Below are 13,845 nucleotides of genomic sequence, written 5' to 3'. Positions count from 1 at the left end.
TGACTGGGACAACAACAAGCGGTGGCAGAAGAGTGTGGCCGCCTCGTAAATAATAAGGGACCCTACTAGGGCCAGCTGAAGCTCTTTTTGGCATTTTGAGAGGAATGGGAAATTGGATCTGAAGAAAAGCCCTTGTTAATTTAAATTGCTGAAAGGATGACATAATTGAAAACAAATTATTGATACTCCTCCTTTCTTTGGGGCTCTCCTCAATACTTCTGATTTTCTGTTTACGTAAAAAACCTGAAACGGCGGATACATCCGTTGTCTCCAGGAGGACACAGAGACACAGAATGAACTTAGAATTAATGTTTAACAGACGCCTAACAGGTGGAGTAGGAGTATGCGAGGGCTAACCATTACAACACAAATATCGGTGATTTGGGTGTCTAAAGCAAACTAGACTGGTCAACACTAATTTATGAGAGCAAGAGAGGTATCAAGTGAGGCCCACAGCGGCAGATAGAATTAAAGGAATTCTCTGGATTTAGACATAGGACTGAATTGTATGCACGGAGAGCCTGCTCGTAAATTGTGTTGGCCCGACAAGGGTGACCAGCGCCAACTGTGACAAGACTCAAGTCCAAAATAGAGGAGATGCCAACGAGGAGATATTGGATTTGGTAGTAATCTGTTGGTTCTTTTAATACCCTTGTAAAAGTATGCTCGGTACAAATAAATTAGCGATAGCAGCAATTTAGAGGTCCAAAAGTAAGAAATTCAAATAAAAATCATATTCTAGATTCGAATAACGGAGCCTAACAGGAGCATGGTGTTAGGATACGGATTTTAGCTATTGATCTTCAAACATGCAAAAGATTGTGTGGTGATTGGTCGATGGTCGATGGTCATCTCCTCCTCGTTTGGGTTTTCCCCTGCTCAGCACAGGTGTCTGGACCACAAAGACGAGTTGTTTTTCGCGTTCCCATCGGCCTTGAGATATGCTCCCTTTCTGGACCTCCTGTTCCACAATACTTTGAAGAAAACAAATTCATATAGCCTGCACATTCCTTTCCACTTACCGTTTTTTTCCGTGTATAGTGCGCCCCCATGTATAGTACGCACCCCTAACAATGGCATGCTGATGCTGGAAAAAAGCTTGTACCCATGTATAATACGCACCCAATTTTTATGAATTTTTTTAAAAAAAAATTTTAATTTTTTTTTTTTTTTTTTTTTTTAAGTCCCAAAGATCGTCACACACGCAGGGAGGCAATGGGTCCCATTTTTAAAGTCTTTGGTATGGTCTTAACTAGGCTGGATGTCATTTTTTTTGTTGGCGTTGATTTCTCCGACTGTTTCTAAAAGCTTGCACACCTTATTTGATCTGAACGACAGTCTCCTCTTAAATTTCCTCTTTCAATTTGCAGAATTTCGACATATAGTAACAGGTATTCTGCTTACCTCATCGGTGATGAGCTCAGGGTTGAGGAGACGTCGTACCAGCTCAACGTTGTGCGCTTATTCCTTATTCTCAAACGGTTCGCCGACCGGGAGACAGCTGTCCCAGACTAACTGTCCGATGACTTGGACACAGACCACGAGTTGTCAATAACCCTTCTCTTGACATCACGTCGGGGTCACCAAGAAACTGTTAGGTTACGGATTTTAGCTATTGATCTGACTCCAAATTGTGATCAACACTTAACACAAGAATTGCTATGTTCTAATCCACACACTGGCGCACCTAACAATTTTGCGAGTTCGTTCTGTCAAAGAGAAGACCAGTATATCAATCAGACCGAATTTACCAATTGTTTAATCTTGACAAAGCAAGCTAATACAGGCGCCTGGGTCTTGGGTCCTTAACACAAAAACTCGTGTGCCTTCGTGACCAGAAAAGACGACACATTCTTCCGGGTTGCCCAGTTTTAAAGAAACACAATATGAATATTCAAACATGCAAAAGATTGTGTGGTGATTGGTCGATGGTCTGTGGTCATCTCCTCCTCGTTTGGGTTTTCCCCTGCTCAGCACAGGTGTCTGGACCACAAAGACGAGTTGTTTTTCGCGTTCCCATCGGCCTTGAGATATGCTCCCTTTCTGGACCTCCTGTTCCACAATACTTTGAAGAAAACAAATTCATGTAGCCTGCACATTCCTTTCCACTTATTAAGCAACCACACTACTACTAGAAATTATATTGATATGGTTATATGTGTCTAACGGAGCCTTAATCAAATGTGTTTGCAAACTGCCGAAAGTACATTTCCCTTTAACACTCACAAGTGCGTGGACGTACTCAGTAGTACGGACTTGGCGCACTCTCGCTCTATTCGTATCAGTCCCGAATTTAGAGCGTGGGCTTTGACGACAGCATTCTTATAATTCGCGCGCTGAGCTTTCAGATGCAGTTTTGCGCTAAAGCCACCCACAAACCTTCCCCTGGAATCCTTCCATTAAAATGAGTGGCCCGAAAAAAAGAAGTGAGTGCCGAATGTTAAAAAAGAGTGGACAATTTGGCTCGACGTACGCGACGTGACGTTCAGCCACATCAACATCAACCCGTCACAGATCAAGGTAAACGGACCAACACCTCGGATCTCGCCTAAGAATTGCCACAACAAATTTTACTCCAGACTATGACGCACTAGCAAAAAAGGGAGACCAACAACACTGTTCCCACTGAAAATGAACGGGAGGCTCTCAAGTTTATTGTAAAAAAATGCATTTTGAATATGATTTGTACACATAGCAGGGATTGAAACTAGCGGCCATTCTCATTTTCAAACAATGCAGGATGCTCAAGGACATTGATGCACCACCTATTTGCGACTAATCTTAACCTGTAAAGTTCTTAAGGCTTACTTTAAGGAGGTGTTTCCCGTTTCCTCACCTCTGTTACCAGGTGTTTGCGAGTTAAAACTCTGCTCTGATTTTCAGATACCCCTCACCGTGTTGCTGTTTTGATTACTTTATTTGGATGTATGCTTTCACCGATTCTTCAAGATGATATATTTGGTCAGAATGTTTGCCGTTTGATCCGGCAGTGCAGCGGACCAGGGGACAAGTAAGTCATAGAAAAAAGCGCTGATATGGCTTTGGTTTGTCTAAGCTATGAGATACGGCCTTGGTTTGTCCAAGCTATGAGATACGGCTTTGGTTTGTCCAAGCTATGAGATACAGCTTTGGTTTGTCCGAGCTATGAGATACAGCTTTGGTTTGTCCGAGCTATGAGATACGGCTTTGGTTTGTCCGGGCTATGAGATACGGCTTTAGTTTTTCCAAGCTATGAAACAGCTGGGATTCTAGTCCCAGTGGAAGGAACGGGCTAAGAAAAAACAGAGCTTCTTTTTCTTAATTGAAGAAGGGCGTAGATTCTTTTTTTTCCCGTTGTTCCAAGCTGTTTGCATGAATGTTGTGTGGTTGAGAGTGTGCGACTGGTAGGATAAATTGACTAAATAACAGTTCTAGCATTGATCCACGGCAATAACACAGGCTGGTAATGTGTTGAAAGGTCAATTTAAACCTGCATTGAGGTCTGCAAGAGACAAAAAATGGAAAGATAAAAAGTGATGAGACCACCATTCAATTAAGATTTGGAAAAGAATTCTGGGTGCACAGTGGCATCCCATTCGATGATGCAGCTGAGAGTGCTTATCAGCAACATCTTAAAAATGCGCTCCTCACTGTTTCACCCCCCGACTTGGGCAACTGGGTGAGGAAACACTTGGTGGAAGCAGACACTGCTTGTGTTGCGCCGATTGAGAAAAGCAAATGTTTTTGTGGGAGGACTGCAGGAGCTTGCTCCTCCAGTGTCTCACCTGTGCCTTCCTGCCTTCCATTGTCCCCACTGAGACTGGACTGTGGAGGGGGGAGTGTGGTATTGTGGTGTGAAAAGGCTGTAGGAGCCGGTGGTGGTCCTGTGGTGTTCCACATGGACCGTTCTGTTCCATTGTCTCCACGGATGTTGGAAGGTGAGTGTGGTGATTGATATTGTAATTTGATTGTGGGGGAGACTGATGTAGGTGTGGGGCTCTGGACTCTGCGGGTAGCTATTTGCTGCGTTGGCGCGGGTGGGTGACGACGGCATTGATTGTCCCAGTACTGGCCAGGCTGGGATAAATCAGTATGGAAATGCCGCCCCCCCCCCTCTTGCTTTCCTCGCTGTGGCTGCGCGTGGAGTGGGGTCGTACCCACTCCAGGGGTGTGCTGAGGGCGTGGTGGCAAGTGATATTGAAGCAGGGTGATGCCTAGGGAAGGTGTGACAATAGTTGCACGAAGGATAAAAGGCACTGAGGAAAGAAAAAAAAGAAAAAGGAAAAAGAAAAAGTATAACCGACACGTCAAAATAGAGGATGACGTTTGCGCAGCGTTGTTTATTGGTATTGTTTGTGAGCTGTGTCTCTGCTGTTTTTGTGTTGTCTGTGTGTTGTAAGTGTTATGTGTTAAAAGGATAAAATTGGCTAATATAGGTGCACTAAAGTATTTATTAGTCTGTAGTCTGATTTGCACTGCAAAACAAAAACGATTTTGTAAAGATAGGAAGAAAAAAAAAGCGAGCGATTTGTTTATGGGCAGAAACTGGTCCACACTCCTTTAATGCCTAGCCTTGATTAAACAAAATTTGAGAGATGGAAAGAACTTGCTTTCTGGAATTGGATGATGAACAATTATGAAATAACGACATTTCATAGCTAAATTTAAAATTTGAGAATAAGAGAGCGATTGAGTTAGTTAAAGTTAAGAAACTAAAACAGTTAACTATTATATTACTTTACCGGCAGTTATTTTGTTGATTTTTTTTTTTTCGATTGGTGGATTGGGTTGTCGCATTGAGTAAGGACAAGAAACGATACAAATGGGCAGCTGTATTGAGCCATGGTGTTGTCGCGTGGCGTTGACATCTGGCTCAACAGGGGGGATGGAAGGGCTGTTCAGTCAGCTTTATACAACATATGAATTTGATTCATATTCAAAACGTTTATAAAAAAAAATTGTAGAGCTTGTTTAACATGTGCTAAACACAATCCACAGGGTTATGATGCCTGGTCATAATAGATGCATTCTCAAAATGGATTGAATTGGCTTCAAACTATACACTGAATGCCTTAACAGTGGCAAAAACGTTATGTAAAGAAATAATACCTTGTCAACAATTGCTGTAGATGTTAAAGAATGGAATTAATATCTCTAAAATGAATATGGATAGCTTATTTCAGGTGACTGTAAGAGTAACTGGTAAAAGAAACAATTGATTGTTAATGGCAAAACAAGCTGCAAAGACGGGAAAAATAATGAATGTCATGTGTTTGGGTTTACGACCAATTCTTTATGTTGTACCGTTGCCATTGATAAAAGATTGTGTGAAATTTGTCACGTCTACAGGATTGTGAAATGTGCGACAGTGTTCTAAATAATATCCGTTGAAAAAAAAACAAAAAGAAAAGAAACCATTGCTTTTAGAGAATGTAGTCAACCAAAATTTTATATGTACCGACATGCCAAGATCTGGAATTAAGCTGGAAAAACAAAAACATAATGTCTTTAAATTTGAGAGGCGGCGATGATCTGACTGAAATTGATGCAATTAGAGTCCCCAGAGGAGTTCCTGATTAATAAGAATTAATTGACCAAATTGCAGCGGGATGGGAGTCCTCCATTTGCTGCTGGTGTACAATGAACAAGAACGTTGACAGGATAAATTACATCCATTACAACATGCAGAAATTAGGCAAACGGACACAAGTGGGACTTGAAGCAGTGCACGAACAGCTAGCCACGCCTTCCCTAATGTCAATCCAGAACCGCAATGCTCTTGTTATGTTGTTGTCTGGGAAAGGAAGGGTCTGCGCAATGTTCAGGGAACAATGCTGCACCTTCATCCAGAATGACACCGCCCCTGATGGGAGCCTGACAAAGGTGATTGCAAGCTTGCAATCCCTCAACACGAGGATGAAAGAGCACAACAAGTGGATGACTGCTTTTGGGAAGTATAAAGCCCTTGTGTCCTCAATTACTGCAATACTCACCTTGTGTGGATGTTGTTGTATTCCATGTCTCCGTACTCTGTTTAATCGTCTTATCACTACAGCAATCTCGCCCATGGACGACGAGATGGCCCGAGTATGCCTAATGTCTGAACGGCAGCATGTTGATGATAACGATGATGATGATGCAATTTTTGCACTTGAGTTTGCAGACTTTTTCCCAGATCTGTGTGTTTCCGAATAATGATGTCGCAACATTTATCCTTTTTGGTGTAAACGTATTTGTGCTCATACGTGTGATCCGACAACTGAAGATCAAGAGAAGTGGTTGTTTTTGGTAATGTAAAAATTGAGCAAATGTGTGATAAACAGGGGGGAAATGTTGGAATAATTTAAGTGAAGCCTTGGCCTGCCAGACCTTTAGGCCTTGTCTTTTTAGGGCTTTCCTTTTATCTAGGTTTTTCCTCTTTAGTGACAGGGATGTCTTTTGATCCCTGTCAGCCATATGTATCCTTCCTGTCCTTATGTTATCTGTGTGTTTTTGTTCCTGTAAGGTTTGGTTCATAGATTGTTGTTGATCAGAACTATTCTTCCCTTTGTAATAAGTTTAAGTAGAAACACATGTTTACATGTTACATGTAGTGCTTTACCTCCCTCTAATGGTTGCAGTGGGAAGTTGTTTTTGAGAGCAAATACAAGATGGCAGCAAGCAATGTTGACCCGTGTGCATGTGTTAAGAGCTGATGTTTAAACCTTTTATGTTGTGCCTTGGACAAGATTTGTCCGTGAGTATTATTCGAATTTTGAAAGGATATTTTATTTTGGTTATATGTGATGTTTAATGCAAACCTATTTACTGTAAATGTGATGTAGCTTGTATGTGTTTAGCTAACACACAATTTTACTTGTATTTTCTCCTAGTTTTACGACGGTCTTAAGAGGGCAATGGTTTGAGGCCATTCTACAAATAAATCAGCTAAAAGAAACCAAGTTTGATTATTTGGAGCGTCGTTAACTCGCTGTCTAGCTGGTGAAAAACTAGATGCTTCAGAGTGAGGACAGCACAGTAAAAGGACACTAGCGCAGCGGGCACAACCACGAGGAGCTACATCCAGCAAGATAACCATGAGCCTACGGTCAGGAAAGCTGTATCACCCAGGTCTACCAGAAGAAGATGTAATGCCAGACCCTACAGAACCAGGACAAGTGCACAACACAGACGATGTGGACAGCACGGAGAACAAGGGTAACACAAGCTACACAGACACAAAGATCAAGTCTTCACGCTCGCATACATCCAAACGTTCATCCGTAAATTCTGCAGCGCTAAAAGCACGTGCACAAGCAATTGCTGCACGAGCACAGCTGGAGTATTCATTAAAAGAAGCAGCCATAATGAAACAGAAAACTGAACTTGAGGCTAGTTTACATGTTTTGAGTAGTCAAAGAGCTGTTGCAGTTGCAGAAGCAGAGGCTGCTGTTTATGAAGAAGAGGAAAGTCTCTCAAAGACTGAACTGAGTCATGTGTTTGTAGAACCACCTGCTAATCCAATGCAACGCACAGCAGAGTATATTCAGCAACACACAGACATTTGCCATGAAGGATTCACATTACGAGTGGATCCTCTCGCTTGCCACAATGCTGCACGTGAACAATGTGAAATGGCTATGAATACAAAGATAGACAATAAAGGCATGCACAGCGTGGAAAGAATGGATATTAAAGTAGAGCACGAAACACAGCAAGGACAGACAAATTCCCCCAAACTGTATCCGTACGACACTCCTCCGACATCAGTAGAAATAAGGGGTGTACAGGACATCACAAAGTACCTAACAAGGAGAGAACTGTTAAGTACAGGACTTTTGCAGTTTGACGATCACCCAGAGAACTACTGGGCGTGGAAGGCTTCGTTTCAAAACACCATAAAAGACTTGCATGGTACAGCGCAGGAAGAACTAGATTTAATGATAAAATGGCTTGGAGTTGAGTCTGGTCAGCAAGCTAAAAGAATTCGCTCAGTCTATGTTTTCAATCCAATCGCTGCTCTCAGCCTTGTGTGGCAAAGACTCGAGGAATGTTACGGGTCTCCTGAAGTAGTGGAAAATGCACTGTTGAAAAAGATTGAGCAGTTTCCCAAACTCAGCAACAGAGACAGAGCTAGGTGACATTCTACAAGAATTCGAATGTGCAAAGGATGGAGGATACTTACCAGGCCTCTCATATTTGGACACAGCACGCGGAGTGAACCCCATTGTGGACAAACTACCCTACGTGTTACAAGAAAAATGGATTGCAACAGGAGCAAAGTATAAGGAGCAATACAAAGTCTGCTTTCCCCCTTTCAGCGTCTTTTCAAGATTTGTGAGACAACAAGCCAAAATAAGAAACGACCCAAGCTTTGTCATCACACCTCCAGCTAGCACAAGCTTCAAGCACAAGAAAGACCAAGGTTTTAAAGGTAATTCCAGGCAAGTGATAACTGTGAACAAAACAGACATTCCCACAGACAGTAGTTTTGCTCAGAACAGATACAGTCAGTTGCCAGAAAGCCCTGACAAGCTATGCCCAATACGTAAGAAGCCTCATCCAGTTAAAAAGTGCAAAAGCTTTAGAGCAAAACCCATAGATGAGCGCAAGTCCTTTCTTAAAAAGAATAGAATCTGTTTTAAGTGTTGTGGCTCTACTCAGCATTTAGCAAAAGACTGCAAGGTACAAATAAAGTGCACAGACTGTGGCAGTGACAGACATTTATCAGTGCTACATCCAGATCCACCTCCTGTTCAAGCTAATAGCCCTGAAGCTGACAAAGAGGATGGTGGGGAGACAGAGGACAGTGCAAACATTTCAGTGGTCTCTAAATGCACAGAAATCTGCGGTAATGCAGACAGTCTACATTCATGCTCAAAGATAAGTCCGGTGTTAGTCTATCCAGATGGCAAAAGACAACAAGCACAAAAGATGTACGCAGTGCTTGACGAACAAAGTAACAAGTCTCTTGCTAAGTCACAGTTTTTTGAGCTCTCTAATATTAAGACACGCTTACAAGCTCAGAACATGCTCCGGACTGTCAGATAATGTTGGCAGAACAGCAGCAAACTTTGTGATTGAGTCAATGGATGGTAGAGTAAAACTCCCACTCCCAAATCTGATTGAATGTGACATGATTCCAGACGATAGGAGAGAGATACCGTCTCCACAAGTTGCTATGCAGTTCCCACACTTACAGAAGATTGCTGACAAAATACCTCCTGTCAAAATACAAGTACCTGTCCTTCTACTCTTGGGAAGAGATATTATACAGGTACACAAAGTCAGAGAGAGAATCAACGGGCCGCACAATACACCCTATGCGCAGCGCCTAGACTTAGGGTGGGTAATTGTTGGTGAAGCCTGCCTGGGAAAGACACACAAGCCCTCGAATGTGAATGTCCTTAAAACAGATGTTCTTCAGAATGGCCGTGCTTCTTACCTCAGCCCATGTCCCAACATCTTTCAAGTAAAGGAGTCGAGTGGTTGCAGCTTCCAACCAAACACCACACCCGCTCTTCAAAAGGGCAGTGAAAATAAAAATACTGATTTGCTGGGACAAACTGTTTTTGAGAAAACAAAAGATGACGACAAACCAGCGCTGTCGGTAGAAGATAAAGACTTTATTGACATTATGGAAAAAGAAGTGTTTCAAAACAAAGCCAACAGCTGGGTGGCACCATTGCCATTCCGCTCACCCAGACCGAAACTTCCAAGTAATAGGGAGCAAGCATTGAAACGTCTTCAGTCACTCAGGAAAACACTGGACCGCAACCCTGAAATGAAAAGACAATACACTGAGTTCATGCAAAACCTGCTGAACAATGACCATGCGGAGCTCGCTCCACCTCTGGACTCGGACAAAGAACACTGGTACTTACCATCCTTTGGTGTGTACCATCCTCAAAAACCCAATCAGCTGAGAGTAGTTTTTGACTCAAGTGCAGAGTTTGAAGGACAGTCCCTTCACAAAGTCTTGTTAAGCGGACCTGACCTCCTCAACAACACACTACTAGGTGTTCTTATGTGTTTTAGGAAAGAACCAGTAGCGTTTTCGACTGATGTGCAGCAAATGTTTTATTGTTTTGAAGTGAGAGAGGATCACAGGGATTATCTAAGATTCCTGTGGTATGAAAATAATGATCCAGATAAAGATATTTGTGAGTATAGAATGAAAGTCCACGTTTTTGGAAATAGTCCGTGGCTATTTACTGTATGAGGCGTGCTGCAGTCGAAGGAGAGGAAGAGCAAGGACAAGACGCAAAGCAGTTCATTATGAGGCATTTTTATGTGGATGACGGCCTTGCATCCACAACAACCTCAGAAGAAGCTGTTGAGATACTCACAAACGCACAGAACATGTTGGCACAATCCAACTTAAAGCTACACAAAATAGCCTCTAACAACCACAAGGTAGTGAAAGCATTTCCTGCTGCCGAAAGAGCAAAAGATCTGAAAGACTTGGATTTAGAGCTGGACGACATACCTCTGCAGAGGAGCCTATGGGTGCTCTGGAATCTTGAAACTGACAGTTTTACCTTTCATGTCACCACCGAACTAAAGCCATACACCAGGAGAGGTGTGTTGGCCACAGTTAACAGTTTGTACGATCCACTAGGTTTTGTATCACCCATCACAATGCAAGGAAAAGCACTTCTACGCGAACTGTCCACAGAGCAAAAGGATTGGGATGAACCACTTCCTGTGGAAAGAGAAGAGGAATGGAACAAATGGAGATACTCATTAAAATATCTTGAGCAGCTACAGATACCAAGATGCTACCTCCCATTTTCCCAGTCTACAGCTGTGAGGAAAGAACTGTGCATATTCTCAGATGCCTCCACCATGGCCATAGGAGCAGTACCGTATCTGAGAGCACTTGACAGTGAAGGTCAGTGGCACACGGGTTTTATCATGGGGAAGTCAAAAGTAGCCCCCCGTCCTGCTCACACGGTCCCGAGACTAGAGTTATGTGCAGCAGTTTTAGCTGTTGAAATGTACGAACTCATTAGGGATGAGATCGACATTGAAATTGAGATTTTTTACAGATAGTAAAGTCGTTCTTGGGTTCATACATAACAACACAAAGAGATTCTACACTTATGTAGCTAATCGAGTGACCAGGATCAGGAAGTCGACACATCCTGCACAGTGGTGTTACATAGCTACTTGTGACAATCCAGCAGACAATGCAACCAGACCCATAGAAGCTTCTACACTAGCTCACACAAACTGGTTTAGTGGTACTTCCTTTTTAACACAGTCCAATAAAGAGTCGACGCATTCAGATGATTTCAATCTGATTGACCCAGATACAGATACTGAGATCAGGCCTGAGGTGAAAAGTTTTGTCACAAAAACCTCAACTACGCAGTTAGAGTCAAGTCGCTTTGAAAGATTCTCTCAGTGGACAAGTTTATATCAAACTATTGCATCACTAAAACGTGTAGCAGCATCATTCAAGAAAACAAACTTGGGAAACAAAGGCTGGAAGTGTTTTAAAAACACAAACACTACAGATGAAGCAGCGAAATTTATCATTCAAACTGTGCAACATGAAACATTCAAAGAAGAGTTCCGGTGCATAAAAGCTAACCAGCCACTACCAAAACAGAGCTGTCTTAAAAAGCTAAACCCTGTTATTGATGAAGATGGTCTTCTGAGAATAGGAGGACGCTTGGCACCTGCTAATCTCACTAAGGAAGAGAAACATCCACTCATTATCCCACACGCTCATCACGTAGCAGTCCTACTTATCAGGTACTATCACGAGAAGGTAGCACATCAGGGGCGCCACATAACAGAAGGAGCGCTCAGAGCAGCCGGATTTTGGATTATTGGCAGTAAACGGCTTGTCTCTTCTGTCATTCACAAATGTGTTCTCTGTCGTAAGCTCAGAGGGCAATTTCAAACTCAAAAGATGGCAAATTTACCTGTTGATAGACTGTTGCCTATGCCACCATTCACCAGTGTTGGAATGGACATTTTTGGCCCCTGGACGGTTACCACACGTCGCACCAGAGGAGGAAGTGCAGACAGTAAACGCTGGGCTGTACTTTTCACCTGTATGTCCATGAGAGCTGTGCACATTGAGCTCATCGAATCAATGTCGACATTCAGCTTTATCAATCCGCTCGGATAGAGGTACCAATTTTATTGGAGCATGCAACGAACTGAAAATTGATCACAAGGACACAGAATTGAACTCTTACCTGCAGGAAAAAGGACGTACATGGCTGTTCAACTCCCCACACTCCTCACACATGAGTGGGCCGTGGGAGAGACTCATTGGAATTGCAAGACGTATTTTGGATGGTATTCTTTTGAAAGTCATACATATCCAACTCACACATGAGATGTTAAGTACTTTCATGGCGGAAGTGATGGCAATAATGAATGCAAGACCACTCGTAGCGGTGTCAACAGATCCTGACAAACCAAATCTTCTCACCCCAGCAATGCTTCTTACCCAAAACCAATGCCTTATCTGCACCAACAGGAACCTTTGCACCTCCAGACCTCTATTCAAAGCAATGGAAGCAGGTACAGAGTCTGGCGGACACCTTTTGGAAACAGTGGAGGAGTGAATATCTTTCAACTCTACAGCAAAGGAGAAAATGGACTGATGAAAAAAATGAATGTAAAAGTCGGTGACATTGTATTACTGAAAGACGTGCTTGCACACAGAAATGACTGGTCCATGGGAAGAGTTGTAAAAACATTTGAGAGTAAGGACAAAAAGGTTCGAAAAGCAGAAGTAAAGACTGTAAAAGATGGAAATGTGAAAATGTTTTTGAGACCTGTTACAGACATGGTTTTACTGTTATCAGAAAAGTAGATGTTGCATTTTTTTTGTTATTTACATGTTGTTCTAAAGTTTGATTTGTAGTGGCACAATTGTATTGTACCAGGCAGGGAGTATTCTGCCCTTTGTAATAAGTTTAAGTAGAAACACGTTTACATGTAGTGCTTTACCTCCCTCTAATGGTTGCAGTGGGAAGTTGTTTTTGAGAGCAAATACAAGATGGCAGCAAGCAATGTTGACCCGTGTGCATGTGTTAAGAGCTGATGTTTAAACCTTTTATGTTGTGCCTTGGACAAGATTTGTCCGTGAGTATTATTCGAATTTTGAAAGAATATTTTATTTTGGTTATATGTGCTGTTTAATGCAAACCTATTCACTGTAAATGTGATGTAGCTTGTATGTGTTTAGCTAACGCACAATTTTACTTGTATTTTCTCTATGTCTTAGTTTTACGACGGTCTTAAGAGGGCAATGGTTTGAGGCCATTCTACAAATAAATCAGCTAAAAGAAACCAAGTTTGATTATTTGGAGCGTCGTTAACTCGCTGTCTAGCTGGTAAAAACTAGATGCTTCAGAGTGAGGACAGCACAAGAACTGTTTTTCTTTGCTAAGTGTTATATACAGTTTGAAGTAGTTGCGTACAAGTTATACTATATTTCCTCAATGTTTGTTTAAGGAACTGCATACCAGTTCCCTTACATTTACTTAACATTTGTTTTAGTGTTTAGGACAAGTTACTTATTGTTATTGTGTGTTAATTTACTAAGTAGATAAAGTCTAGCGAAGGTTTAGTTGCATTGTTCCACAGGAAAGCGGCAATTCAAGTTATCTGATCACACTCGAGGACGAGTCAGCCAACCATGAGAGAAGAACAGCTGGTTGAGGGAGGAGGACAGGTTTTGCGGGGGTCACGGGCCGACAATGAAGTGCTAATTCACACCACACTACATTCCTTAGCTAATCAGCGTTGCTACAGACGCAATCTTCCCTCCCTTTGGTGTAGCAACGCCTCTGTAACCAGGGCAACCAAAACGGTGATGAGAGGAGCAGAAGAAACATCTCAAATGACTAATGCAAA

General features: G+C 42.3%; 1 long non-coding RNA gene across 1 annotated transcript; it reads left to right on the top strand.

Annotated features, from left to right (window-relative positions):
* Positions 1–6,604: 6,604 nt before the first annotated feature.
* Positions 6,605–13,323, top strand: LOC133155783 (uncharacterized). Its single transcript, XR_009714731.1, has 4 exons — positions 6,605–6,715; positions 6,852–7,176; positions 12,461–13,071; positions 13,214–13,323. It is a non-coding gene; the product is annotated as an uncharacterized LOC133155783 (long non-coding RNA).
* Positions 13,324–13,845: the final 522 nt, after the last annotated feature.

Source organism: Syngnathus typhle, linkage group LG6 (genome assembly GCF_033458585.1).
Source record: "Syngnathus typhle isolate RoL2023-S1 ecotype Sweden linkage group LG6, RoL_Styp_1.0, whole genome shotgun sequence".
Classification (NCBI taxonomy): domain Eukaryota; kingdom Metazoa; phylum Chordata; class Actinopteri; order Syngnathiformes; family Syngnathidae; genus Syngnathus; species Syngnathus typhle.
Note: the sequence above shows the minus strand (reverse complement) of the source record. Positions and strands in the feature narration are given on the sequence as shown.